This window comes from Festucalex cinctus, chromosome 9, assembly GCF_051991245.1.
Source record: "Festucalex cinctus isolate MCC-2025b chromosome 9, RoL_Fcin_1.0, whole genome shotgun sequence".
Lineage (NCBI taxonomy): Eukaryota > Metazoa > Chordata > Actinopteri > Syngnathiformes > Syngnathidae > Festucalex > Festucalex cinctus.
The window spans coordinates 28360732-28387669 of NC_135419.1; the positions used below are offsets into that span (position 1 = coordinate 28360732).

General features: G+C 39.6%; 1 long non-coding RNA gene across 1 annotated transcript in view; it reads left to right on the forward strand.

The window, feature by feature from the left end:
* The window catches only part of LOC144025930 (uncharacterized), a 222068-nt gene extending 195592 nt beyond the window's left edge, over nucleotides 1–26476 (forward strand). The window contains exon 3 of the long non-coding RNA XR_013284993.1: nucleotides 26385–26476. This is a non-coding gene — a long non-coding RNA (uncharacterized LOC144025930). The remainder of the gene's footprint in view (nucleotides 1–26384) is intronic.
* Nucleotides 26477–26938: the final 462 nt, after the last annotated feature.

The window sequence follows — 26938 nt, forward strand, 5'->3', positions numbered from 1 at the left end:
GTGCAAGGACCCCAACGTGGCCCGGGCTGCGAGGGCCCTTTATAGCTGCTCCCAGCTCTAGTTATTCTTCTTCTTCTTCTTCTTCTCCGTAAACGATCGCATTTTTGAGTACCTAAACATTCACGAAAACTCACCAAACTTTGCACACTCCCTAGGCCCGGCGAAAAATTTGATATTATGAAGTCGTCATAACAACGCGACTCTATAGCGCCCCCTAGCGTAGAAAAATAAAAACCAAGCCTGGCACGTTTGAGCTAGAGCAACGAAAATTGGTAGGCACGTGTAGCACCCCGAGACGCACAAAAAAGTCTATTGGGACCATGTAGCTAAAATGTACAGGAAGTGAGCTATGAATTTTTTTATGTCCAATTTTGGCCTATTTTGGCACATTCACTGTGGTCATGCTTTTTCCCCCTATGCAAACATTTTTCATCCCATTGACTTCAAACTTGGCATTTATCATCTCAAGACCTGAGAGAACAACTGGGCAAAAAGTCTTGCCTTTTCGAAATACTATATGATGGAGGCGGGGCATCAAATATTGTCTTTAAAATTTCATTTGTCCAGAAAGAGCAAATGCTTAATAACTCCCATGTTCAAGCTCCAAAAAATCTCAAACTTCTCAGGCAATGTAATAGTCACGGCCTGAAAACATCTATATGACAAAATTCAGTTATACATAAAGCGCCACCTAGTGGTGACAATAAATGTCATAGTTTACGTTTTTAGCTACTGCGCTGAGCTCGTTGAAGGGATCCAGTTGAAAGTTGGTCAGAAAAGCCTTAAGATGTTGATCATGCCCAACACCGAATATTGTAACTTTTCGCCAAAGGGCGTGGCCGCTACGGTGCCGCAAAGTCTGAAGATTTTTCGTGACAATAAAAGCTGCATGAACTTGACCGAGATGATCCTATCTTCTCAAAATTTCACACATTTGATGAGAGTCCAGCCCTAAAGACATCTACGAACTTATATTTCATCTTACTGATAGCGCCACCTAGTGGCAATTTTTTTTCTTACGAATTTTCTTGTACATTTTTTCTCCAAACACGTTAACTGGACCAACCTCATATTTGCTCAGATGAGGGTTTCGGCCTTCATGATGTCACAACACGAAGTTTGTGAGTTTTCGCGAATCGCTGTGGGCGTGGCTAAGCACTGTTCGCCAAGAAAACAACGCCAGTTTTGAGGGTCTAAACATGCGCAGAAACTCATGAAACTTGGCACACACATCTGGCCTGGCAAAATGAGCAATATTTTATCATGTATGGTCCTATTTTAAAAAAAATGACTCAATAGCGCCCCCTAGAAGTTTTTAACGAAGCAGCCCCGGTTGTACGTTTAAGCAAGAACGACGAATATTTTTAGGTGTATGAGGGAGCTCAAGACCTACAAAAAAGTCTCTTGTACCCATATGCTAAAATGAACAGGTAGTGAGCTACGAATTTTTGAATGTCCCATTTTTGACGATTTTTGCACATTCACAGGGGGCAGACTTTTGCCCACTTCTCCTACACGTTTCATCCGACTGAGTTAAGACTTGGCCTGGACCATGTCAAGACCTGAGCCAACGACAGGGGGAAAAATTTTGACTTTTCGAAATACTATATGATGAGGGCGGGGCATCAAAATGTGTGTTTCGCAATGAAAAAGGATATGCTTGATAACTCCCCGGTACATGCTCCAAAAAATCCCAAACTTGACATGTATGTTTATCGTCAAGGCCTGAAGTTATCTCTATGACAACATTCAGTTATATATGCAGCGCCACCTAGCCCTTGAGGCATGAAAAAAAAATACCCCACATACGGTATTTTGTACAAAAAATGTACACTCATTCTAAGTGTGATAACTAAGTCATTTATGAATATTCTTTTAGTTTCCACCACTCAAATTGTTCACTGGCTTCACACCGATCCAAACGTATGTACGTTTCCATTTTGTTTTATTCATTTTTGATTGCCCCTTTGGACAATAAAAGTAACATTGTGCAATGAGTACAACGAGCGATGATGTGTATATACACTTTTACAAAAAAATACCAATCAGGGCAACTCATTGCCTAAAAATAAAAAAGGACGCTGATTTTTGCAGGTCTTAACAATCACCAAAACCCGTTGAGCTTGACACACACACTGGCAAAAAAATATTCTACATGTAAACGTTTATTATGCCATTTTCAAAGAAATTTTGCTTCCAATATGCCAGTACCCCAACGTGCCAGTACCCCAACGTGCAAGGACCCCAACGTGGCCCGGGCTGCGAGGGCCCTTTATAGCTGCTCGCAGCTCTAGTTAGGGCCCGAGCAGCGACCGCTGCGAGGTCCCTATTGTTTTTGTAAAAATTATTATTATTATTATTATTATTATTATTATTATTATTATTATTAGGGCCCGAGCAGCGACCGCTGCGAGGTCCCTATTGTTTTTGTAAAAATTATTATTATTATTATTATTATTATTATTCTTCTTTATTCTCCGCAAACAATCGCGATTTTGGGTACCTAAATATTCACGAAAACTCACCGAACTTTGCACACTCCTCAGGTCCGGCGAAAAATTTGATATTATGAAGTCGTTATAACAACGCGACTCTATAGCGCCCCCTAGCATAGAAAAATAAAAACCAAGCCCGGCACGTTTGAGCTAGAGCAACGAAAATTGGCAGGCACGTGTAGCACCCCGAGACGCACAAAAAAGTCTATTGGGACGATCCAAACGTATGTACGTTTCCATTTTGTTTTATTCATTTTTGATTGCCCCTTTGGACAATATAAGTAACATTGTGCAATGAGTACAACGAGCGATGATGTGTATATACACTTTTACAAAAAAATACCAATCAGGGCAACTCATTGCCTAAAAATAAAAAAGGACGCTGATTTTTGCAGGTCTTAACAATCACCAAAACCCGTTGAGCTTGATACACACACTGGCAAAAAAATATTCTAAATGTAAACGTTTATTATGCCATTTTCAAAGAAATTTTGCTTCCAATATGCCAGTACCCCAATGTGCCAGTACCCCAACGTGCAAGTACCCCAACGTGCAAGGACCCCAACGTGGCCCGGGCTGCGAGGGCCCTTTATAGCTGCTCGCAGCTCTAGTTAGGGCCCGAGCAGCGACCGCTGCGAGGTCCCTATTGTTTTTGTAAAAATTATTATTATTATTATTATTATTATTAGGGCCCGAGCAGCTACCGCTGCGAGGTCCCTATTGTTTTTCGATCGGATTATTATTATTATTATTATTATTATTATTATTCTTTTTCTCCGTAAACGATCACGATTTTGGGTACCTAAACATTTACGAAAACTCACCAAACTTTGCACACTCCTCAGGCCCGGCGAAAAATTTGATATTATGAAGTCGTCATAACAACGCGACTCTATAGCGCCCCCTAGCATAGAAAAATAAAAACCAAGCCCGGCATGTTTGAGCTAGAGCAACGAAAATTGGCAGGCACGTGTAGCACCCCGAGACGCACAAAAAAGTCTATTGGGACCATGTAGCTAAAATGTACAGGAAGTGAGCTATGAATTTTTTAATGTCCAATTTTGGCCTATTTTGGCACATTCACTGTGGTCATGCTTTTTCCCCCTTTGCAAACATTTTTCATCCAATTGACTTCAAACTTGGCATTTATCATCTCAAGACCTGAGAGAACAACTGGGGAAAAAATCTTGCCTTTTCGAAATACTATATGACGGGGGCGGGGCATCAAATATTGCCTTTAAAATTTCATTTGTCCAGAAAGAGCAAATGCTTAATAACTCCCATGTTCAAGCTCCAAAAAATCTCAAACTTATCAGGCAACTTAATAGTCACGGCCTGAAAACATCTATATGATAAAATTCAGTTATCCATGTAGCGCCACCTAGTGGTAACAATAATTGTCAGACTTTACGTTTTTAGCTACTGTGCTGAGCTCGTTGAAGGGATCCAGTTGAAAATTGGTCAGAAAAGCCTTAAGATGTTGATCATACCCCACACCGAATATTGTAACTTTTCGCCAAAGGGCGTGGCCGCTACGGTGCCGCAAAGTCTGAAGATTTCTCGTGACAACAAAAGCTGCATTAACTTGACCGAGATTATGCTATCTTCTCAAAATTGTACACAATTGATGAGAGTCCAGCTCTAAAGACATCTACTAACTTACATTTCATCTAACTGATAGCGCCACCTAGTGGCAATTTTTTTTCTTACGAATTTTCTTCTACGTTTTTCTCCAAACACGTTAACTGGACCTACCTCATATTTGCTCAGATGAGGGTTTCGGCCTTCATGATGTCACAACACGAAGTTTGTGAGTTTTCGCGAGTCGCTGTGGGCGTGGCTAAGCGCTGTTCGCCAAGAAAACAACGCCAATTTTGAGGGCCTAAACTGGCACAGAAACACACGAAACTTGGCACACACAGCTGGCCTGGCAAAATGAGCAATTTTTTATCGCCGATTGTGCTATTTTTACAAAAATGACTCAATAGCGCCCCCTAGAAATCTTTAACGAAACAGCCCCAGTTGTACGTTTAAGCAAGAACGACGAATATTTTTAGGTGTATGAGGGAGCCCAAGACCTACAAAAAAGTCTCTTGTACCCATATGCTAAAATGAACAGGAAGTGAGCTACGAATTTTTGAATGTCCCATTTTTGACGATTTTTGCACATTCACAGGGGGCAGACTTTTGCCCACTTCTCCTACACGTTTCATCCGACTGAGTTAAGACTTGGCCTGGACCATGTCAAGACCTGAGCCAACGACAGGGGGAAAAATTTTGACTTTTCAAAATACTATATGATGAGGGCGGGGCATCAAAATTTGTGTTTCGCAATGAAAAAGGATATGCTTGATAACTCCCCGGTACATGCTCCAAAAAATCCCAAACTTGACATGTATGTTTATCGTCAAGGCCTGAAGTTATCTCTATGACAACATTCAGTTATATATGCAGCGCCACCTAGCCCTTGAGGCATAAAAAAAAAATACCCCACATACGGTATTTTGTACAAAAAATGTAAACTCATTCTAAGTGTGATAACTAAGTCATTTATGAATATTCTTTTAGTTTCCACCACTCAAAATGTTCATTGGCATCAGACTTATCCAAACATATATATATTTTTATTTATTTTTGATAGCCTTTATGGACATTAAAAGCAATATCGTGAATGAAGGATATGCTTAATAACTCCACGGTACATGCTCCAAAAAAAATCCCACACTTGACATGTATGCTTATAATCAAGGCCTGAAGGTATCTCTATGACAACATTCAGTTATAAATACAGCGCCACCTAGCCCTTGAGGCATTTATATATATATATATATATATATATATATATATATATATATATATATATATATATATATCCATCCATCCATCCATTTTCTTGACCGCTTATTCCTCACAAGGGTCGCGGGGGCTGCTGGCGCCTATCTCAGCTGGCTCTGGGCAGTAGGCGGGGGACACCCCGGACTGGTTGCCAACCAATCGCAGGGCACACAGAGACGAACAACCATCCACACTCACACGCACACCTAGGGACAATTCGGAGCGCCCAATTAACCTGCCATGCATGTATTTGGAATGTGGGAGGAGACCGGAGTACCCGGAGAAGACCCACGCGGGCACGGGGAGAACATGCAAACTCCACCCAGGAAGGTCCGAGCCTGGACTCGAACCGGAGACCTCAGAACTGGGAAGCGGACGTGCTAACCACTCGACTACCGTGCCGCCTATATATATATATATATATATATATATATATATATAAACCCACATACGGTGTTTTGTACAAAAAATGTACAATCATTCTAAGTGTGATAACTAAGTCATTTATGAATATTCTTTTAGTTTCCACCACTCAAATTGTTCACTGGCTTCACACCGATCCAAACGTATGTACGTTTCCATTTTGTTTTATTCATTTTTGATTGCCCCTTTGGACAATAAAAGTAACATTGTGCAATGAGTACAACGAGCGATGATGTGTATATACACTTTTACAAAAAATACCAATCAGGGCAACTCATTGCCTAAAAATAAAAAAGGACGCTGATTTTTGCAGGTCTTAACAACCACCAAAACCCGTTGAGCTTGACACACACTGGCAAAAAAAAATATTCTACATGTAAACGTTTATTATGCCATTTTCAAAGAAATTTTGCTTCCAATATGCCAGTAGCCCAACGTGCAAGGACCCCAACGTGGCCCGGGCTGCGAGGGCCCTTTATAGCTGCTCGCAGCTCTAGTTAGGGCCCGAGCAGCGACCGCTGCGAGGTCCCTATTGTTTTTCGTTCGAATTATTATTAGGGCCCGAGCAGCGACCGCTGCGAGGTCCCTATTGTTTTTGTAAAAATTATTATTAGGGCCCGAGCAGCGACCGCTGCGAGGTCCCTATTGTTCCTGAAGGAATTCTTATTAGGGCCCGAGCAGCGGCGGCGGCGGTGCCGCTGCGAGGCCCTATTGTTTTTGTAGGAATTCTTCTTATTATTATTATTCTTATTATTATTCTTCTCCGCAAACAATCGCATTTTTGAGACGCTAAACGTGAACGAAAACTCACCAAACTTTACACGCACATCAGGCCTGGCGAAAAATTTGATATTTTAAAGTCGCCATACATGATAACAGAAAAATGGCTCCATAGCGCCACCTACATAGGTTAAACGGATCCCTGTCCCGCTACGATTGTCCTATGGCGACGAAAATTGTGTGGCACCCGTAGCACATCCAGATGAACAAAAACCTCTTTGATGTGTGTACCCTAAAATAGACAGAAAGTGAGGTATGATCATCTGACTGTCCAATTTTGGCCCAGTTTTGCACATTTACAGGGGTCATACTTTTGCCCGCTTCTCCTACACGGTTAACCCGATTAACTTCAAACTTGGGATGGACCATCTCAACACCTGGGACAACATCATTGTAAAAAATCTAAAGTTTTTGATATACTATATGACGTCGGCGACGCATCAAATTTAGAGTTTAAAAATTCTTACTTCATGAAGCATTGCCGGTTGTACGTTTAATCTAGAGCTACGAAAATTTGTACACATATGTAACAGGCTATGACCTACAAAAAACTCTTTTTGAACCATATGCTAAACCTCACAGGAAGTCCGCCATTTTGATTTATTTTGGAACGTGTTGCCATTTTTTTGGCCATTTCATTGGGGTCTTATTTTAACGAACTCCTCCTACAGTGTTTATCCGATCATCTTCAAACTTGGTGTGATTCATCTTAAGATGTTGAAGATGAAAATTTATTGAAAGCTTTGTATTTCGTCGCACGCTGTTGTCATGGCATGCACTGTTTGCAAAGGAAAAAAAATATCCTGAAAGAAGCATTGCCAGTTGTACGAAGCAGCTAGAGCTACGAAAATTTGTAGACATATGTAACAGCCCAAGATGTACAAAAAAGTCTCTTGGTGCCCTGTGCTAAACCCAACAGGAAGTCCCCCAGGGGCCGGGCATCACATTTTAAGCTAAAAAACTCCTCTTTAACAAAGCATACCCGGCTGTACGTTTCACCTAGAGTTACCAAAATTTGTAGAGGTATATAACAGCCCTCGAGGTACAAAAAACTCTTTTTGAACCATATGCTAAACCTAACAGGATGTCCGCCATTTTTATTTACTTTGGAATGTGTTGCCATTTTTTGGGCCATTTCATAGGGGTCATATTTTAACGAACTCCTCCTACAGAGTTTATCCGATCATCTTCAAACTTGGTGTGACTCATCTTAAGATGTTGAGGATGAAAAGTTATTGAAAGCTCTTTATTTCGTTGCACGCTGTTGTCGTGGCATGCACTTTTTGCAAAGGAAAAAAATCCCTCTTACTGAAGCATTCCCAGTTGTACGAAGTAGCTAGAGCTACAAAAAATTGTAGACATATGTAACAGCCCACAGTGTACAAAAAAGTCTCTTGGTGCCATGTGCTAAACCCAACAGGAAGTCCCCCAGGGGCCGGGCATCACATTTTGAGCTAGAAAACTCCTCTTTAACGAAGCATTCCCGGTTGTACGTTTCACCTAGCGCGATGATAATTTGCAGGCATACATAAGAGCCCACGATGTACAAAAAAGTCTCTTGGAACCATGTGATAAACCAAACAGGAAGTCTGCCATTTTGATTTACGATGGGATTTGTTGCCATTTTTTGTGGCCTTTTTCAGTTGTCATATTTTAACGAACTCCTCGTACAAAGTTCATCCGACCGTCTTCAAACTTGGTGTGTTTCATCTTAAGATGTTTAAGATGCAAAGTTATCAAAAGTTTTTTATTTTGTCGCACACTGCTGCTATAGCGATGCAGTTTGCCAAGTGAAGTGCTGCTTTGTTTTTTTATCTATACATGTGTGAAAACTTATGAAACTTTGCAAACACATCAGACTTGTCATGAACATGAATTTTTAGAGATTTATTGTGCAATTTGCAATAAATAGCGCCCTCTAGACATTTTTATGAAGTATTTCCGATTGTATGATTCTGCTAGATTTGTGAAAATTAGGACAGACCCCTATCAGCCTAATACCTACAAAAAAGTATTATGTAGCCATTTGCCAAACCAAAGAGGAAGTCCGCTATTTTGATTTTATTTTGGGAATTATACATCATTTTTGGCCTCTTTCTTTAAACTTTGCACAGACAAGGCATGGAAAAAACTAACATTTTAAATGGTCCTTGTTCCATGTAACAGTACCCCAACGTGCCAGTACCCTGACGTGCAAGTAACCCAACGTTGTGCTCAATAGCGCCCCCTATGCATTTTTATGGAGCATTTCCAATTGTATGATTCAAGCGATACACAACTAAAGATGACTTGACCTAGATTTGTGAAAACTGGGAGGCATACCTATTAGCTTAAGACCTACAAAAAGTATTCTGTAGCCGTATGCTAAACCTAAAAGGAAGTCCGCCATTTTGAATTTATTTTGGGAATTGCACACCATATTTTGCGTTTTGATTAAACTTTGCACATACAAGGCTTGTCAAAAACATTTTAGATGGTCCTTGTCCTATTTGACAGTACCCCAACGTGCCAGTACCCCGACGTGCAAGTACCCCAACGTGGTCCGGGTTGCGAGGGCCCTTTATAGCTGCTCGCAGCTCTAGTTAGGGCCCGAGCAGCGGCGGCGGCGGTGCCGCTGCGAGGCCCTATTGTTTTTGTAGGAATTCTTCTTATTATTATTATTCTTATTAGGGCCCGAGCAGCGGCGGCGGCGGTGCCGCTGCGAGGCCCTATTGTTTTTGTAGGAATTCTTCTTATTATTATTATTCTTATTCTTATTATTCTTCTCCGCAAACAATCGCATTTTTGAGACACTAAACGTGACCGAAAACTCACCAAACTTTACACGCACATCAGGCCTGGCGAAAAATTTGATATTTTAAAGTCGCCATACATGATAACAGAAAAATGGCTCCTTAGCGCCCCCTACATAGGTTAAACGGATCCCTGTCCCGCTACGATTGTCCGACGGCTATGAAAATTGTGTGGCACCTGTAGCACATCCCAATGAACAAAAACCTCTTTGAAGTGTGTACCCTAAAATAGACAGAAAGTGAGGTATGAGTATTTAAATGTCCAATTTTTGCCAATTTTTGCACATTTACAGGGGTCATACTTTTGCCCGCTTCTCCTACACGGCTAACCCGATTGACTTCAAACTTGGGATGTACCATCTCAACACCTGGGACAACATCATCGTGAAAAATGAAAAGTTTTTGATATACTATATGACGGCGGCGGCGCATCAAATTTAGAGTTTAAAAATTCTTACTTCACGAAGCATTGCCGGTTGTACGTTTAATCTAGAGCTACGAAAATTGGTACACATATGTAACAGGCTATGACCTACAAAAAACTCTTTTTGAACCATATGCTAAACCTAACAGGAAGTCCACCATTTTGATTTATTTTGGAACGTGTTGACATTTTTTTGGCCATTTCATTGGGGTCTTATTTTAACGAACTCCTCCTACAGTGTTTATCCGATCATCTTCAAACTTGGTGTGATTCATCTTAAGATGTTGAAGATGAAAAGTTATTGAAAGCTTTGTATTTCGTCGCACGCTGTTGTCATGGCATGCACTGTTTTTAAAGGAAAAAATATATCCTTAAAGAAGCATTCCCATTTGTACGAAGCAGCTAGAGCTACGAAAATTTGTAGACATATGTAACAGCCCAAGATGTACAAAAAAGTCTCTTGGTGCCCTGTGCTAAACCCAACAGGAAGTCCCCCAGGGGCCGGGCATCACATTTTGAGCTAAAAAACTCCTCTTTAACAAAGCATACCCGGCTGTACATTTCACCTAGAGTTACCAACATTTGTAGAGGTATATAACAGCCCTCGAGGTACAAAAAACTCTTTTTGAACCATATGCTAAACCTAACAGGGCGTCCGCCATTTTGATTTACTTTGGAATGTGTTGCCATTTTTTTGGGCCATTTCATAGGGGTCATATTTTAACAAACTCCTCCTACAGAGTTTATCCGATCATCTTCAAACTTGGTGTGATTCATCTTAAGATGTTGAAAATGAAAAGTTATTGAAAGTTTTTTATTTCGTCACACGCTGTTGTTGTGGCATGCACTTTTTGCAAAGGAAAAAAATCCTTCTTCATGAAGCATTCCCAGTTGTACGAAGCAGCTAGAGCGACGAAAAATTGTAGACATATGTAACAGCCCAGGATGTACAAAAAAGTCTCTTGGTGCCATGTGCTAAACCCAACAGGAAGTCCCCCAGGGGCCGGGCATCACAATTTGAGCTAAAAAACTCCTCTTTAACGAAGCATTCCCGGTTGTACGTTTCACCTAGCGCTATGATAATTTGCAGGCATACATAAGAGCCCATGATGTACAAAAAAGTCTCTTGGAACCATGTGCTAAACCAAACAGGTAGTCTGCCATTTTGATTTATGATGGGATTTGTTGCCATTTTTTGTGGCCTTTTTCAGGGGTCATATTTTAACGAACCCCTCCTACAAAATTTATCCGACTGTCTTCAAACTTGGTATGTTTCATCTTAAGATGTTTAAGATGCAAAGTAATCGAAAGTTTTTTATTTTGTCACACGCTGTTGCCATAGCAATGCATTGTTTGTCAAGTGCTGCTTTTTTTTTTTTATACACATGAAAACTCATGAAACTTTGCAAACACATCAGACTTGTCATGAACATGAATTTTCAGAGATTTATTGTGCAATTTGCAATAAATAGCGCCCTCTAGACATTTTTATGAAGCATTTCCGATTGTATGATTATGCTAGACCTACAAAAAAGTATTATGTAGCCATTTGCCAAACCAAAGAGGAAGTCCGCTATTTTGATTTTATTTTGGGAATTATACATCATTTTTGGCCTTTTTCATTAAACTTTGCACAGACAAGGCATGGAAAAAACTAACATTTTAAATGGTCCTTGTTCCATGTAACAGTACCCCAACGTGCCAGTACCCTGACGTGCAAGTAACCCAACGTTGTGCTCAATAGCGCCCTCTATGCATTTTTATGGAGCATTTCCAATTGTATGATTCAAGCGATACACAACTAAAGATGACTTGACCTAGATTTGTGAAAACTGGGAGGCATACCTATTAGCTTAAGACCTACAAAAAGTATTCTGTAGCCGTATGCTAAACCTAAAAGGAAGTCCGCCATTTTGAATTTATTTTGGGAATTGCGCACCATATTTTGCGTTTTGATTAAACTTTGCACACACAAGGCTTGTCAAAAACATTTTAGATGGTCCTTGTCCTATTTGACAGTACCCCAACGTGCCAGTATCCCGACGTGCAAGTACCCCAACGTGGCCCGGGTTGCGAGGGCCCTTTATAGCTGCTCGCAGCTCTAGTTCTTATTATTCTTCTCCGCAAACAATCGCATTTTTGAGACACTAAACGTGACCGAAAACTCACCAAACTTTACACGCACATCAGGCCTGGCGAAAAATTTGATATTTTAAAGTCGCCATACATGATAACAGAAAAATGGCTCCTTAGCGCCCCCTACATAGGTTAAACGGATCCCTGTCCCGCTACGATTGTCCGACGGCTATGAAAATTGTGTGGCACCTGTAGCACATCCCAATGAACAAAAACCTCTTTGAAGTGTGTACCCTAAAATAGACAGAAAGTGAGGTATGAGTATTTAAATGTCCAATTTTTGCCAATTTTTGCACATTTACAGGGGTCATACTTTTGCCCGCTTCTCCTACACGGTTAACCCGATTGACTTCAAACTTGGGATGTACCATCTCAACACCTGGGACAACATCATTGTGAAAAATGAAAAGTTTTTGATATACTATATGACGGCGGCGGCGCATCAAATTTAGAGTTTAAAAATTCTTACTTCACGAAGCATTGCCGGTTGTACGTTTAATCTAGAGCTACGAAAATTGGTACACATATGTAACAGGCTATGACCTACAAAAAACTCTTTTTGAACCATATGCTAAACCTAACAGGAAGTCCACCATTTTGATTTATTTTGGAACGTGTTGCCATTTTTTTGGCCATTTCATTGGGGTCTTATTTTAACGAACTCCTCCTACAGTGTTTATCCGATCATCTTCAAACTTGGTGTGATTCATCTTAAGATGTTGAAGATGAAAAGTTATTGAAAGCTTTGTATTTCGTCGCACGCTGTTGTCATGGCATGCACTGTTTTTAAAGGAAAAAAAATATCCTTAAAGAAGCATTCCCATTTGTACGAAGCAGCTAGAGCTACGAAAATTTGTAGACATATGTAACAGCCCAAGATGTACAAAAAAGTCTCTTGGTGCCCTGTGCTAAACCCAACAGGAAGTCCCCCAGGGGCCGGGCATCACATTTTGAGCTAAAAAACTCCTCTTTAACAAAGCATACCCGGCTGTACGTTTCACCTAGAGTTACCAACATTTGTAGAGGTATATAACAGCCCTCGAGGTACAAAAAACTCTTTTTGAACCATATGCTAAACCTAACAGGGCGTCCGCCATTTTGATTTACTTTGGAATGTGTTGCCATTTTTTTTGGCCATTTCATAGGGGTCATATTTTAACAAACTCCTCCTACAGAGTTTATCCGATCATCTTCAAACTTGGTGTGATTCATCTTAAGATGTTGAAAATGAAAAGTTATTGAAAGTTTTTTATTTCATCACACGCTGTTGTCGTGGCATGCACTTTTTGCAAAGGAAAAAAATCCTTCTTAATGAAGCATTCCCAGTTGTACGAAGCAGCTAGAGCGACGAAAAATTGTAGACATATGTAACAGCCCAGGATGTACAAAAAAGTCTCTTGGTGCCATGTGCTAAACCCAACAGGAAGTCCCCCAGGGGCCGGGCATCACATTTTGAGCTAAAAAACTCCTCTTTAACGAAGCATTCCCGGTTGTACGTTTCACCTAGCGCTATGATAATTTGCAGGCATACATAAGAGCCCATGATGTACAAAAAAAAGTCTCTTGGAACCATGTGCTAAACCAAACAGGAAGTCTGCCATTTTGATTTATGATGGGATTTGTTGCCATTTTTTGTGGCCTTTTTCAGGGGTCATATTTTAACGAACCCCTCCTACAAAATTTATCCGACTGTCTTCAAACTTGGTGTGTTTCATCTTAAGATGTTTAAGATGCAAAGTAATCAAAAGTTTTTTATTTTGTAACACGCTGTTGCCATAGCAATGCATTGTTTGTCAAGTGCTGCTTTTTTTTTTTTTTATACACATGAAAACTCATGAAACTTTGCAAACACATCAGACTTGTCATGAACATGAATTTTCAGAGATTTATTGTGCAATTTGCAATAAATAGCGCCATCTAGACATTTTTACGAAGCATTTCCGATTGTATGATTTTGCTAGACCTACAAAAAAGTATTATGTAGCCATTTGCCAAACCAAAGAGGAAGACCGCTATTTTGATTTTATTTTGGGAATTATACATCATTTTTGGCCTTTTTCATGAAACTTTGCACAGACAAGGCATGGAAAAAACTAACATTTTAAATGGTCCTTGTTCCATGTAACAGTACCCCAACGTGCCAGTACCCCGACGTGCAAGTAACCCAACGTTGTGCTCAATAGCGCCCTCTATGCATTTTTATGGAGCATTTCCAATTGTATGATTCAAGCGATACACAACTAAAGATGACTTGACCTAGATTTGTGAAAACTGGGAGGCATACCTATTAGCTTAAGCCCTACAAAAAGTATTCTGTAGCCGTATGCTAAACCTAAAAGGAAGTCCGCCATTTTGAATTTATTTTGGGAATTGCGCACCATATTTTGCGTTTTGATTAAACTTTGCACACACAAGGCTTGTCAAAAACATTTTAGATGGTCCTTGTCCTATTTGACAGTACCCCAACGTGCCAGTACCCCGACGTGCAAGTACCCCAACGTGGCCCGGGTTGCGAGGGCCCTTTATAGCTGCTCGCAGCTCTAGTTCTTCTTTTTATTTTTTGTTATTATTCTTTTCCGCAAACAATCACATTTTTGAGACACTAAACGTGAACGAAAACTCACCAAACTTTACACACACGTCAGGCCTGGCGAAAAATTTGATATTTTAAAGTCGCCATAGGTGATAACAGAAAAATGGCTCCATAGCGCCACCTACATAGGTTAAACAGATCCCTGGCCCGCTACGATTGTCCGACGGCTATGAAAATTGTGTGGCACCTGTAGCACATCCAGATGAACAAAAACCTCTTTGATGTGTGTACCCTAAAATAGACAGGAAGTGAGATATGAGTATTTAAATGTCCAATTTTGGCCAATTTTTGCACATTTACAGGGGTCATACTTTTGCCTGCTTCTCCTACACGGTTAATCCAATTGACTTCAAACTTGGGATGTACCATCTCAAGACCTGGGACAACACCATGGTAAAAAATCTAAAGTTTTCGACATACTATATGACGGCGGTGGGGCATCAAATTTAGAGTTTCAAAACTCTTACTAAACGTAGTATTGCCGGTTGTATGTTTAACCTAGAGCTACGAAAATTGGTACACATATGTAACAGACTATGACCTACAAAAAAGTCTGTTGGTGCCATATGCTAAACCCAACAGGAAGTCCGCCAGAGGCGGGGCATCAAATTTTGAGTTTCAAAATTCTTACTTAATGAAGCATTCCCGGCTGTACGTTTCACCTAGAGTTACCAAAATTTAAAGACATATGTAACAGCCCTCAAGGTACAAAAAACTCTTTTTGAACCATATGCTAAACCTAACAGAAAGTCCACCATTTTGATTTACTTTGGAACGTGTTCCCATTTTTTTGGCCATTTCATAGGGGTCCTATTTTAACGAACTCCTCTTACAGAGTTTATCCGATCATCTTCAAACTTGGTGTGATTCATCTTAAGATGTTGAAGATGAAAAGTTATTGAAAGCTTTTTATTTCGCTGCACGCTGTTGTCGTGGCATGCACTTGTTTGCAAAGGAAAAAAATTCTTCTTAATGAAGAATTCTCAGTTGTACGAAGCAGCTAGAGCTACGAAAATTTGTAGATATATGTAACAGCCCACGATGTACAAAAAAGTCTCTTGCTGCTTTGTGCTAAACCCAACAGGAAGTCCCGCAAGGGCCGGGCATCACTTTTTGAGCTAAAAAACTCCTCTTTAACGAAGCATTCCCGGTTGTACCTTTCACCTAGCGCTATGATAATTCGGAGGCATACATAAGAGCCCACGATGTACAAAAAAGTCTTTTAGAACCATATGCTAAGCCAAACAGGAAGTCCGGCATTTTGATTTACTTTGCTATTTGTAGCCATTTTTTGGGGGCCTTTTATAGGCCTCATATTTTCTACAAAACTTATCAGATTGTCTTCATTCTTTGGCATGTTTCATCTGAAGTATTGCCGGTTATACGTTTAATCTAGAGCTACGAAAATTGGTACACATATGTAACAGACTATGATCTACAAAAAAGCCTGTTGGTGCCATATGCTAAACCTAACAGGAAGTCCGCCAGAGGCAGGGCATCAAATTTTGCATTTCAAAATTTTTACTTAATGAAGCATTTCCGGCTGTACGTTTCACCTAGAGTGACCAAAATTTGAAGACATATGTAACAGCCCTCGAGGTACAAAAAACTCTTTTTGAACCATATGCTAAACCTAACAGGAAGTCTGCCATTTTGATTTACTTTGGAACATGTTGCCATTTTTTTGGCCATTTCATAGGGGTCTTATTTTAACGAACTCCTCCTACAGAGTTTATCCGATCATCTTCAAACTTGGTGTGATTCATCTTAAGATGTTGACGATGAAAAGTTATTGAAAGCTTTTTTTTTCGTCGCACGCTGTTGTCGTGGCATGCACTGTTGGCAAAGGGAAAAAAAATCCTTCTTAATGCAGCGTTCCCAGTTGGACGAAGCAGCTCGAGCTACAAAAATTTGTAGACATATGTACACATTTGTCCACATATATATATTTACATATGCATGTAAAAAAATTATGTCAGGCTAAACTAAATGGTTGATTAGGCCCCACACATTTTCACCTTACCATACCCCTCTTTGCAAAAGGTTTGAACACTCCTGGCCTAAACCTAGGTGTATACTCAAACTATGCACGCACATAAAGCCTGGAACAAAATGTGTAATTTAGAGGGTTCTTGTTTTGTTTTTTGTATTCCTTATATTTCATGTCATTATACTTGACACACTATTTTTACTACTCACTGAATCAGTTATAAGAACATTTAATTGATACAATCCAATCACATCCTAGAGAATTGAAAACACATTCAATCATGAGGTTGTTAAGACACATTTACTTCTGTAGCACTTAACCACAAACAAGTTGCGACATCCCCTGATCTAACCCTCCAACCGGGCAAGGAAAAACTTTCAGGGGTCATATTTTAACGAACCCCTCCTACAAAATTTATCCGACTGTCTTCAAACTTGGTGTGTTTCATCTTAAGATGTTTAAGATGCAAAGTAATCGAAAGTTTTTTATTTTGTAACACGCTGTTGCCATAGCAATGCATTGTTTGTCAAGTGCTGCTTTTTTTTTTTTATACACATGAAAACTCATGGAACTTTGCAAACACATCAGACTTGTCATGAACATGAATTTTCAGAGATTTATTGTGCAATTTGCAATAAATAGCGCCCTCTAGACCTTTTTATGAAGCATTTCCGATTGTATGATTATGCTAGACCTACAAAAAAGTATTATGTAGCCATTTGCCAAACCAAAGAGGAAGTCCGCTATTTTGATTTTATTTTGGGAATTATACATCATTTTTGGCCTTTTTCATTCAACTTTGCACAGACAAGGCATGGAAAAAACTAACATTTTAAATGGTCCTTGTTCCATGTAACAGTTGTCAAGTGCTGCTTTTTTTTTTTTTTATACACATGAAAACTCATGAAACTTTGCAAACACATCAGACTTGTCATGAACATGAATTTTCAGAGATGTATTGTGCAATTTGCAATAAATAGCGCCCTCTAGACATTTTTATGAAGCATTTCCGATTGTATGATTATGCTAGACCTACAAAAAAGTATTATGTAGCCATTTGCCAAACCAAAGAGGAAGTCCGCTATTTTGATTTTATTTTGGGAATTATACATAATTTTTGGCCTTCTTCATTAAACTTTGCACAGACAAGGCATGGAAAAAACTAACATTTTAAATGGTCCTTGTTCCATGTAACAGTACCCCAACGTGCCAGTACCCTGACGTGCAAGTAACCCAACGTTGTGCTCAATAGCGCCCTCTATGCATTTTTATGGAGCATTTCCAATTGTATGATTCAAGCGATACACAACTAAAGATGACTTGACCTAGATTTGTGAAAACTGGGAGGCATACCTATTAGCTTAAGACCTACAAAAAGTATTCTGTAGCCGTATGCTAAACCTAAAAGGAAGTCCGCCATTTTGAATTTATTTTGGGAATTGCACACCATATTTTGCGTTTTGATTAAACTTTGCACACACAAGGCTTGTCAAAAACATTTTAGATGGTCCTTGTCCTATTTGACAGTACCCCAACGTGCCAGTACCCCGACGTGCAAGTACCCCAACGTGGCACGCCTTTGCTGTAGCGATGCATTGTTTGCAAAGAATTTTTTTTTTTATATGATTCAGCTAGATGTGTGAATATTGGGAGGCATACCTATCAGCCGAATACCTCGACAAAGCATTCCATAGCAATGTGAACAAACACAAAAAGCATGGCAAAACATTTACAATTTAGACGGTTTCTTATGAAACAGTACCCTAACGTGCCAGTACCCCGACGTGCAAATACCCCAACGTGGCACGGGTTGCGAGGGCCCTTTATAGCTGCTCGCAGCTCTAGTTATTATTCTTCTTCTTCTTTTTCTTTGTTATTATTCTTTTCCGCAAACAACCACATTTTTGAGGCACTAAACATGAACGAAAACTCACCAAACTTTACACGCACATCAGGCCTGGCGAAAAATTTGATATTTTAAAGTCGCCATACATGATAACAGAAAAATGGCTCTGTAGCGCCACCTACATAGGTTTAACGGATCCCTGTCCCGCTACGATTGTCCTATGGCTACGAAAATTGTGTGGCACCTGTAGCACATCCAGATGAACAAAAACCTCTTTGATATGTGTACCCTAAAATAGACAGGAAGTGAGGTATGAGTATTTGAATGTCCAATTTTGGCCCATTTTTGCACATTTACAGGGGTCATACTTTTGCCCGCTTCTCCTACACGGTTAACCCGATTAACTTCAAACTTGGGCTGTACCATCTCAACACCTGGGACAACATCATGGTAAAAAATCTAAAGTTTTTGACATACTATATGACGGTGGCGGGGCATCAAATTTACAGTTTCAAAATTCTTACTTAACAAAGCATTGCCATGGTACGTTTAATTGAGAGCCACGAAAATTGGTACACATATGTAACAGACTATGATCTACAAAAAAGCCTGTTGGTGCCATATGCTAAACCTAACAGGAAGTCCGCCAGAGGCGAGGCATCAAATTTTGTGTTTCAAAATTCTTATTTAATGAAGCATTCCCGGCTGTACATTTCACCTAGAGTTACCAACATTTGAAGACATATGTAACAGCCCTCAAGGTACAAAAAACTCTTTTTGAACCATATGCTAAACCGAACAGGAAGTCCGCCGTTTTGATTTACTTTGGAACGTGTTGCCATTTTTTGGGCCATTTCATAGGGGTCTTATTTTAACGAACTCCTCCTACAGAGTTTATCCGATCATCTCCAAACTTGGTGTGATTCATCTTAAAATGTTGAAGATGAAAAGTTATTGAAAGCTTTTTATTTTGTCGCACGCTGTTGCCGTGGCATGCACAGTTTGCAAAGGAAAAACTTCCCTCTTAATGAAGCATTCACAGTTGTACGAAGCAGCTAGAGCTACGAAAATTTGGAGACAAATTTAACAGCCCACAATGTACAAAAAAGTCTCTTGGTGCCATGTGCTAAACCCAACAGGAAGTCCCGTAGGGGCCGGTCATCACATTTTGAGGTAAAAAACTCCTCCTTAACGAAGCATTCCCGGTTGTACGTTTCACCTAGCGCTATGATAATTTAGAGGCATAAATAAGAGCCCACGATGTACAAAAAAGTCTCTTGGAACCATCTGCTAAACCAAACAGGAAGTCCGCCATTTTGATTTACGTTGGGATTTGTAGCTATTTTTTGGTGCCTTTTTTAGGGGTCATATTTTAACGAACTGCTCCTACAAAATTTATCCGACTGTCTTCAAACTTGGTGTGCTTCATCTTAAGATGTTTAAGATACAAATTTATCGAAAGTTATTTATTTTGTCGCATGCCGTTTCATGGCGATGCATTGTTTGCCAAGTAAAATGCTGCTTTTTTTTGGTCTAAACGTGCAAAAACTCATGAAACTTTACACACACATCAGGCTTGTCATAAGCATGAATATTTTAGAGATTTCTTATTAAATTTGCAATAAATGCTTCAATAGCGCCCTCTAGACATTTTTATGAAGTCTTTCCGATTATATGATTCAGCTAGATGTGTGAATATTGGCAGGCATGCCTAATATATTCAAAAAGTATTCTATATAGCCATGTGCCAATCCATTTTGATTTTATTTTGTTAATTGTGCATCATTTTTGGCCTTTCCATGAAACTTTACAAACACAAAGCATGGCAAAAACGTTTAAAATTTAGATGGTTTCCTATTTGACAGTACCCCAACATGCCAGTACCCCGACGTGCAAATACCCCAACGTGGCCCGGGTTGCGAGGGCCCTTTATAGCTGCTCGCAGCTCTAGTTATTATTATTCTTCTTCTTCTTCTTTTTTATTCTCCGCAAACGATCGCGATTTTGGGTACCTAAACATTCACGAAAACTCACCGAACTTTGCACACTCCTCAGGCCCGGCGAAAAATTTGATATTATTAAGTCGTCATAACAATGCGACTCGATAGCGCCCCCTAGCGTAGAAAAATAAAAACCAAGCCCGGCACGTTTGAGCTAGAGCAACAAAAATTGGCAGGCACGTGTAGCACCCCGAGACGCACAAAAAAGTCTATTGGGACCATGTAGCTAAAATGTACAGGAAGTGAGCTATGAATTTTTTTATGTCTAATTTTGGCCTATTTTGGCACATTCACTGTGGTCATGCTTTTTCCCCCTTTGCAAACATTTTTCATCCAATTGACTTCAAACTTGGCATTTATCATCTCAAGACCTGAGAGAACAACTGGGCAAAACATCTTGCCTTTTTGAAATACTATATGACGGGGGCGGGGCATCAAATATTGCCTTTAAAATTTCATTTGTCCAGAAAGAGCAAATGCTTAATAACTCCCATGTTCAAGCTCCAAAAAATCTCAAACTTCTCAGGCAACGTAATAGTCACGGCCTGAAAACATCCATATGATAAAATTCAGTTATACATATAGCGCCACCTCGTGGTTACAATAAATGTCATACTTTACGTTTTTAGCTACTGTGCTGAGCTTGTTGAAGGGATCCATTTGAAAATTGGTCAGAAAAGCCTTAAGATGTTGATCATGCCCCACACCGAATATTGTAACTTTTCGCCAAAGGGCGTGGCCGCTACGGTGACGCAAAGTCTGAAGATTTTTCGTGAAAATAAAAGCTGCATTAACTTGACCGAGATGATCCTATCTTCTCAAAATTTCACACATTTGATGAGAGTCCAGCCCTAAAGACATCTACTGACTTATATTTCATCTAACTGATAGCGCCACCTAGTGGCAATTTTTTTTCTTACGAATTTTCTTCTACGTTTTTCTCCAAACACGTTAACTGGACCTACCTCATATTTGCTCAGATGAGGGTTTCGGCCTTCATGATGTCACAACACGAAGTTTGTGAGTTTTCGCGAATTGCTGTGGGTGTGGCTAAGCGCTGTTCGCCAAGAAAACAACGCCAGTTTTGAGGGTCTAAACATGCACAGAAACTCATGAAACTTGGCACACACATCTGGCCTGGTAAAATGAGCAATATTTTATTGTTGATTGTGCTATTTTTACAAAAATGACTCAATAGCGCCCCCTAGAAGCTTTTAACGAAGCAGCCCCGGTTGTACGTTTAAGCAAGAACGACGAATATTTTTAGGTGTATGAGGGAGCCCAAGACCTACAAAAAAGTCTCTTGGACCCATATGCTAAAATGAACAGGAAGTGAGCTACGAATTTTTGAATGTCCCATTTTTGACAATTTTTGCACATTCACAGGGGGCAGACTTTTGCCCACTTCTCCTACACGTTTCATCTGACTGAGTTAAGACTTGACCTGGACCATGTCAAGACCTGAGCCAACGACAGGGGGAAAAATCTTGACCTTTCGAAATACTATATGATGAAGGCGGGGCATCAAAATTTGTGTTTCGCACTGAAAAAGGATATGCTTAATAACTCCCCGGTACATGCTCCAAAAAATCCCAAACTTGACATGTATGTTTATCGTCAAGGCCTGAAGCTATCTCTATGACAACATTCAGTTATATATGCAGCGCCACCTAGCCCTTGAGGCATAAAAAAAAAAATACCCCACATACGGTATTTTGTACAAAAAATGTAAACTCATTCTAAGTGTGATAACTAAGTCATTTATGAATATTCTTTTAGTTTCCACCACTCAAAATGTTCACTGGCATCAGACTTATCCAAACATATATATATTTTTATTTATTTTTGATAGCCTCTATGGACATTAAAAGCAATATCGTGAATGAAGGATATGCTTAATAACTCCACGGTACATGCTCCAAAAAAAATCCCACACTTGACATGTATGCTTATAATCAAGGCCTGAAGGTATCTCGATGACAACATTCAGTTATAAATACAGCGCCACCTAGCCCTTGAGGCTTATATAAAAAAAAAAAAACACATACGGTATTTTGTACAAAAAAATTTAAACTCATTCTAAGTGTGATGACTAAGTCATTTCTGAATATTCTTTTAGTTTCCACCACTCAAATTGTTCACTGGCTTCACACCGATCCAAACGTATGTACGTTTCCATTTTGTTTTATTCATTTTTGATTGCCCCTTTGGACAATAAAAGTAACATTGTGCAATGAGTACAACGAGCGATGATGTATATATACACTTTTACAAAAAATACCAATCAGGGCAACTCATTGCCTAAAAATAAAAAAGGACGCTGATTTTTGCAGGTCTTAACAATCACCAAAACCCGTTGAGCTTGACACACACTGGCAAAAAAAATATTCTACATGTAAACGTTTATTATGCCATTTTCAAAGAAATTTTGCTTCCAATATGCCAGTACCCCAACGTGCCAGTACCCTAATGTGCAAGTACCCCAACGTGCAAGGACTCCAACGTGGCCCGGGCTGCGAGGGCCCTTTATAGCTGCTCGCAGCTCTAGTTATTATTATTCTTCTTCTTTATTCTCCGCAAACGATCGCGATTTTGGGTACCTAAACATTCACGAAAACTCACCGAACTTTGCGCACTCTTCGGGCCCGGCGAAAAATTTGATATTATGAAGGCGTCATAACAACGCGACTCTATAGCGCCCCCTAGCGTAGAAAAATAATAACCAAGCCCGGCACGTTTGAGCTAGAGCAACGAAAATTGGCAGGCACGTGTAGCACCCCGAGACGCACAAAAAAGTCTATTGGGACCATGTAGCTAAAATGTACAGGAAATGAGCTATGAATTTTTTAATGTCCAATTTTGGCCTATTTTGGCACATTCACTGTGGTCATGCTTTTTCCCCCTTTGCAAACATTTTTCATCCAGTTGACTTCAAAATTGGCATTTATCATCTCAAGACCTGAGACAACAACTGGGCAAAAAACCTTGACTTTTCGAAATACTATATGACGGGGGCGGGGCATCAAATATTGCCTTGAAAATTTCATTTGTCCAGAAAGAGCAAATGCTTAATAACTCCCATGTTCAAGCTCAGAAAAATCTCAAACTTCTCAGAAAACGTAATAGTCACGACCTGAAAACATCTATATGATAAAATTCAGTTATACATATAGCGCCACCTAGTGGTAACAATAAATGTCATACTTTACGTTTTTAGCTACTGTGCTGAGCTCGTTGAAGGGATCCAGTTGAAAATTGGTCAGAAAAGCCTTAAGATGTTGATCATGCCCCACACCGAATATTGTAACTTTTCGCCAAAGGGCGTGGCCGCTACGGTGACGCAAAGTCTGAAGATTTTTCGTGACAATAAAAGCTGCATTAACTTGACCGAGATGATCCTATCTTCTCAAAATTTCACACATTTGATGAGAGTCCAGCCCTAAAGACATCTACGAACTTATATTTCATCTTACTGATAGCGCCACCTAGTGGCATTTTTTTTTTCTTACAAATTTTCTTCTACGTTTTTGTCCAAACACGTTAACTGGACCTACCTCAGATTTGCTCAGATGAGGGTTTCGGCCTTCATGATGTCACAACACGAAGTTTGTGAGTTTTCGTGAATTGCTGTGGGCGTGGCTAAGCGCTGTTCGCCAAGAAAACAACGCCGGTTTTGAGGGTCTAAACATGCACAGAAACTCATGAAACTTGGCACACACATCTGGCCTGGTAAAATGAGCAATATTTTAATGTTGATTGTGCTATTTTTACAAAAATGACTCAATAGCGCCCCCTAGAAAATTTTAACGAAGCAGCCCCGGTTGTACGTTTAAGCAAGATCTACGAAAAATTTTAGGTGTATGAGGGAGCCCAAGACCTACATAAAAGTCTCTTGGACCCATATGCTAAAATGAACAGGAAGTGAGCTACGAATTTTTGAATGTCCCATTTTTGATGATTTTTGCACATTTACAGGGGGCATACTTTTGCCCACTTCTTCTCCACGTTTCATCCGACTGAGTTAAGACTTGACCTGGACAATGTCAAGACCTGAGCCAACGACAGGGGGGAAAATCTTGACTTTTCGAAATACTATATGATGAGGGCGTGGCATCAAGATTTGTGTTTCGCAATGAAAAAGGATATGCTTGATAACTCCCCGGTACATGCTCCAAAAAATCCCAAACGTGACATGTATGCTTATAATCAAGGCCTGAAAATTATCTCTATGACAACATTCAGTTATATATGCAGCGCCACCTACCCCTTGAGGCATAAAAAAAAAAATACCCCACATACGGTATTTTGTACAAAAAATGTAAACTCATTCTAAGTGTGATAACTCAGTCATTTATGAATATTCTTTTAGTTTCCACCACTCAAAATGTTCACTGGCATCAGACTTATCCAAACATATATATATTTTTATTTATTTTTGATAGCCTCTGTGGACATTAAAAGCAATATCGTGAATGAAGGATATGCTTAATAACTCCACGGTACATGCTCCAAAAAAAATCCCACACTTGACATGTATGCTTATAATCAAGGCCTGAAGGTATCTCTATGACAACATTCAGTTATAAATACAGCGCCACCTAGCCCTTGAGGCTTATATAAAAAAAAAAAAACACATACGGTATTTTGTACAAAAAATGTACACTCATTCTAAGTGTGATAACTAAGTCATTTATGAATATTCTTTTAGTTTCCACCACTCAAATTGTTCACTGGCTTCACACCGATCCAAACGTATGTACGTTTCCATTTTGTTTTATTCATTTTTGATTGCCCCTTTGGACAATAAAAGTAACATTGTGCAATGAGTACAACGAGCGATGATGTGTATATACACTTTTACAAAAAAATACCAATCAGGGCAACTCATTGCCTAAAAATAAAAAAGGACGCTGATTTTTGCAGGTCTTAACAATCACCAAAACCCGTTGAGCTTGACACACACACTGGCAAAAAAATATTCTACATGTAAACGTTTATTATGCCATTTTCAAAGAAATTTTGCTTCCAATATGCCAGTACCCCAATGTGCCAGTACCCCAACGTGCAAGTACCCCAACGTGCAAGGACCCCAACGTGGCCCGGGCTGCGAGGGCCCTTTATAGCTGCTCGCAGCTCTAGTTTATTTTTGTACTTGAATTCAGAAAATACTAATTAGAAAATTGTACAGCATGTACACTAAGATTTTGTATGAAAATGTATATATTTATCTGAAACTTCAGGCTGCTAAACGTGAGCCACTGTATGTTTATGTGTATGCTTTGGAGAGAAAAAAAAGAAATCTGAGCTTAATGAGAAATTTAGGTCGCAATGCTTCTGTTCTGATTTTGTTGCGTCTATGACAGATTTTTGATCTGGGGGATTAATTATAAAACGATTCCAAGCACCCCCTGCAATGTGCTCACGTAGTATTTTATTTCTGTTTGATACAGTGAATGACTTTTTTCTATGTATGTTTTGAAATATCCAACTGTGTTAGTGGTCATTGAACGCGCCAAGAGTTTACTGCCGAATGGGAATGACGTGCTTGTTTTTTTTTTCTTTTGCTTTCCCGGCGCATCTCTAGATCGTAGAATGTAAGCTTTTTTTTATTTATTTTTTATTTTTTTATTTTTTTTTTATAAATACCTTGTTTATGTACAGTGTTCCCTCGTTTTCCCCTGGGGTTAGGTTCCAAAAAATACCCGCAATAAATGAAATCCGCAAAGTAGTTAGCTTTATGTTTTACAATTCTTATAAATGTTTTAAGGCTCTAAAATCCCCTACCACACAATTTCGACACTTTTCTCATTGAGGCATTTACATGTTCTCACATTTCTCTCTTGTTCAAAAATTGATAATGTTCAAACCTTCATAAATTTTATAAAATGGGTATATTACTGCAAAAAAATATGCAAAATTGCACTTAAAAAAAATCCGCGATACAGCGAGACCGCAAAAAGTGAACCGCGTTATAGCGAGGGAAGACTGTAACTAACAATCACAAAACTCGAAAGTGGGTTTGTGATTTATAATCTCTCTTTCTTTCTTTCTTTCTTTTTATCTCTCTCAGTCTAACAGAGAAATGGTTGAAGAAATAGAATATTCTCCATCGTGTTCTGACAACACTGAGGATGAATATGTTCCTCAACCTGGAGAAGAAACAAGTGACAGCTCAAAAGAACTTGACAGTTCGTCAGAAGATATCATGGAACACAAGAGTAAGAGGAGAAAGACACTGCGAGCACGTATGGTCAACTTCCTAAAAGTTTATGTAAAATCACAGAAAAGTGTGACACCTTCAACTTCCCTGAACACAGCTAACCCTCAAGAATATACATCTAAAAGGCCATCTCCTGCTAGTTCCCATGGAGTAGATGTCCAACCACAGAAGAGAAGACGTGTGACGTCTGCTAGTTCCTGGGTCGCCAATACAGAATCTTCATCTGGTGGTTCCAATGTGACTGTCATGACTCTAAAGAAGAAAGAAGATGGTGGTAGGTTGTACAACAAATCATACTTCTGTGTGTATTGCTCCAAGCCATACAGAAAAATGGCACGACATTTAGAAGCCAAACACAAAGACAAACCTGATGTAAAAAGAGCATTTGAATTTCCACCTGGATC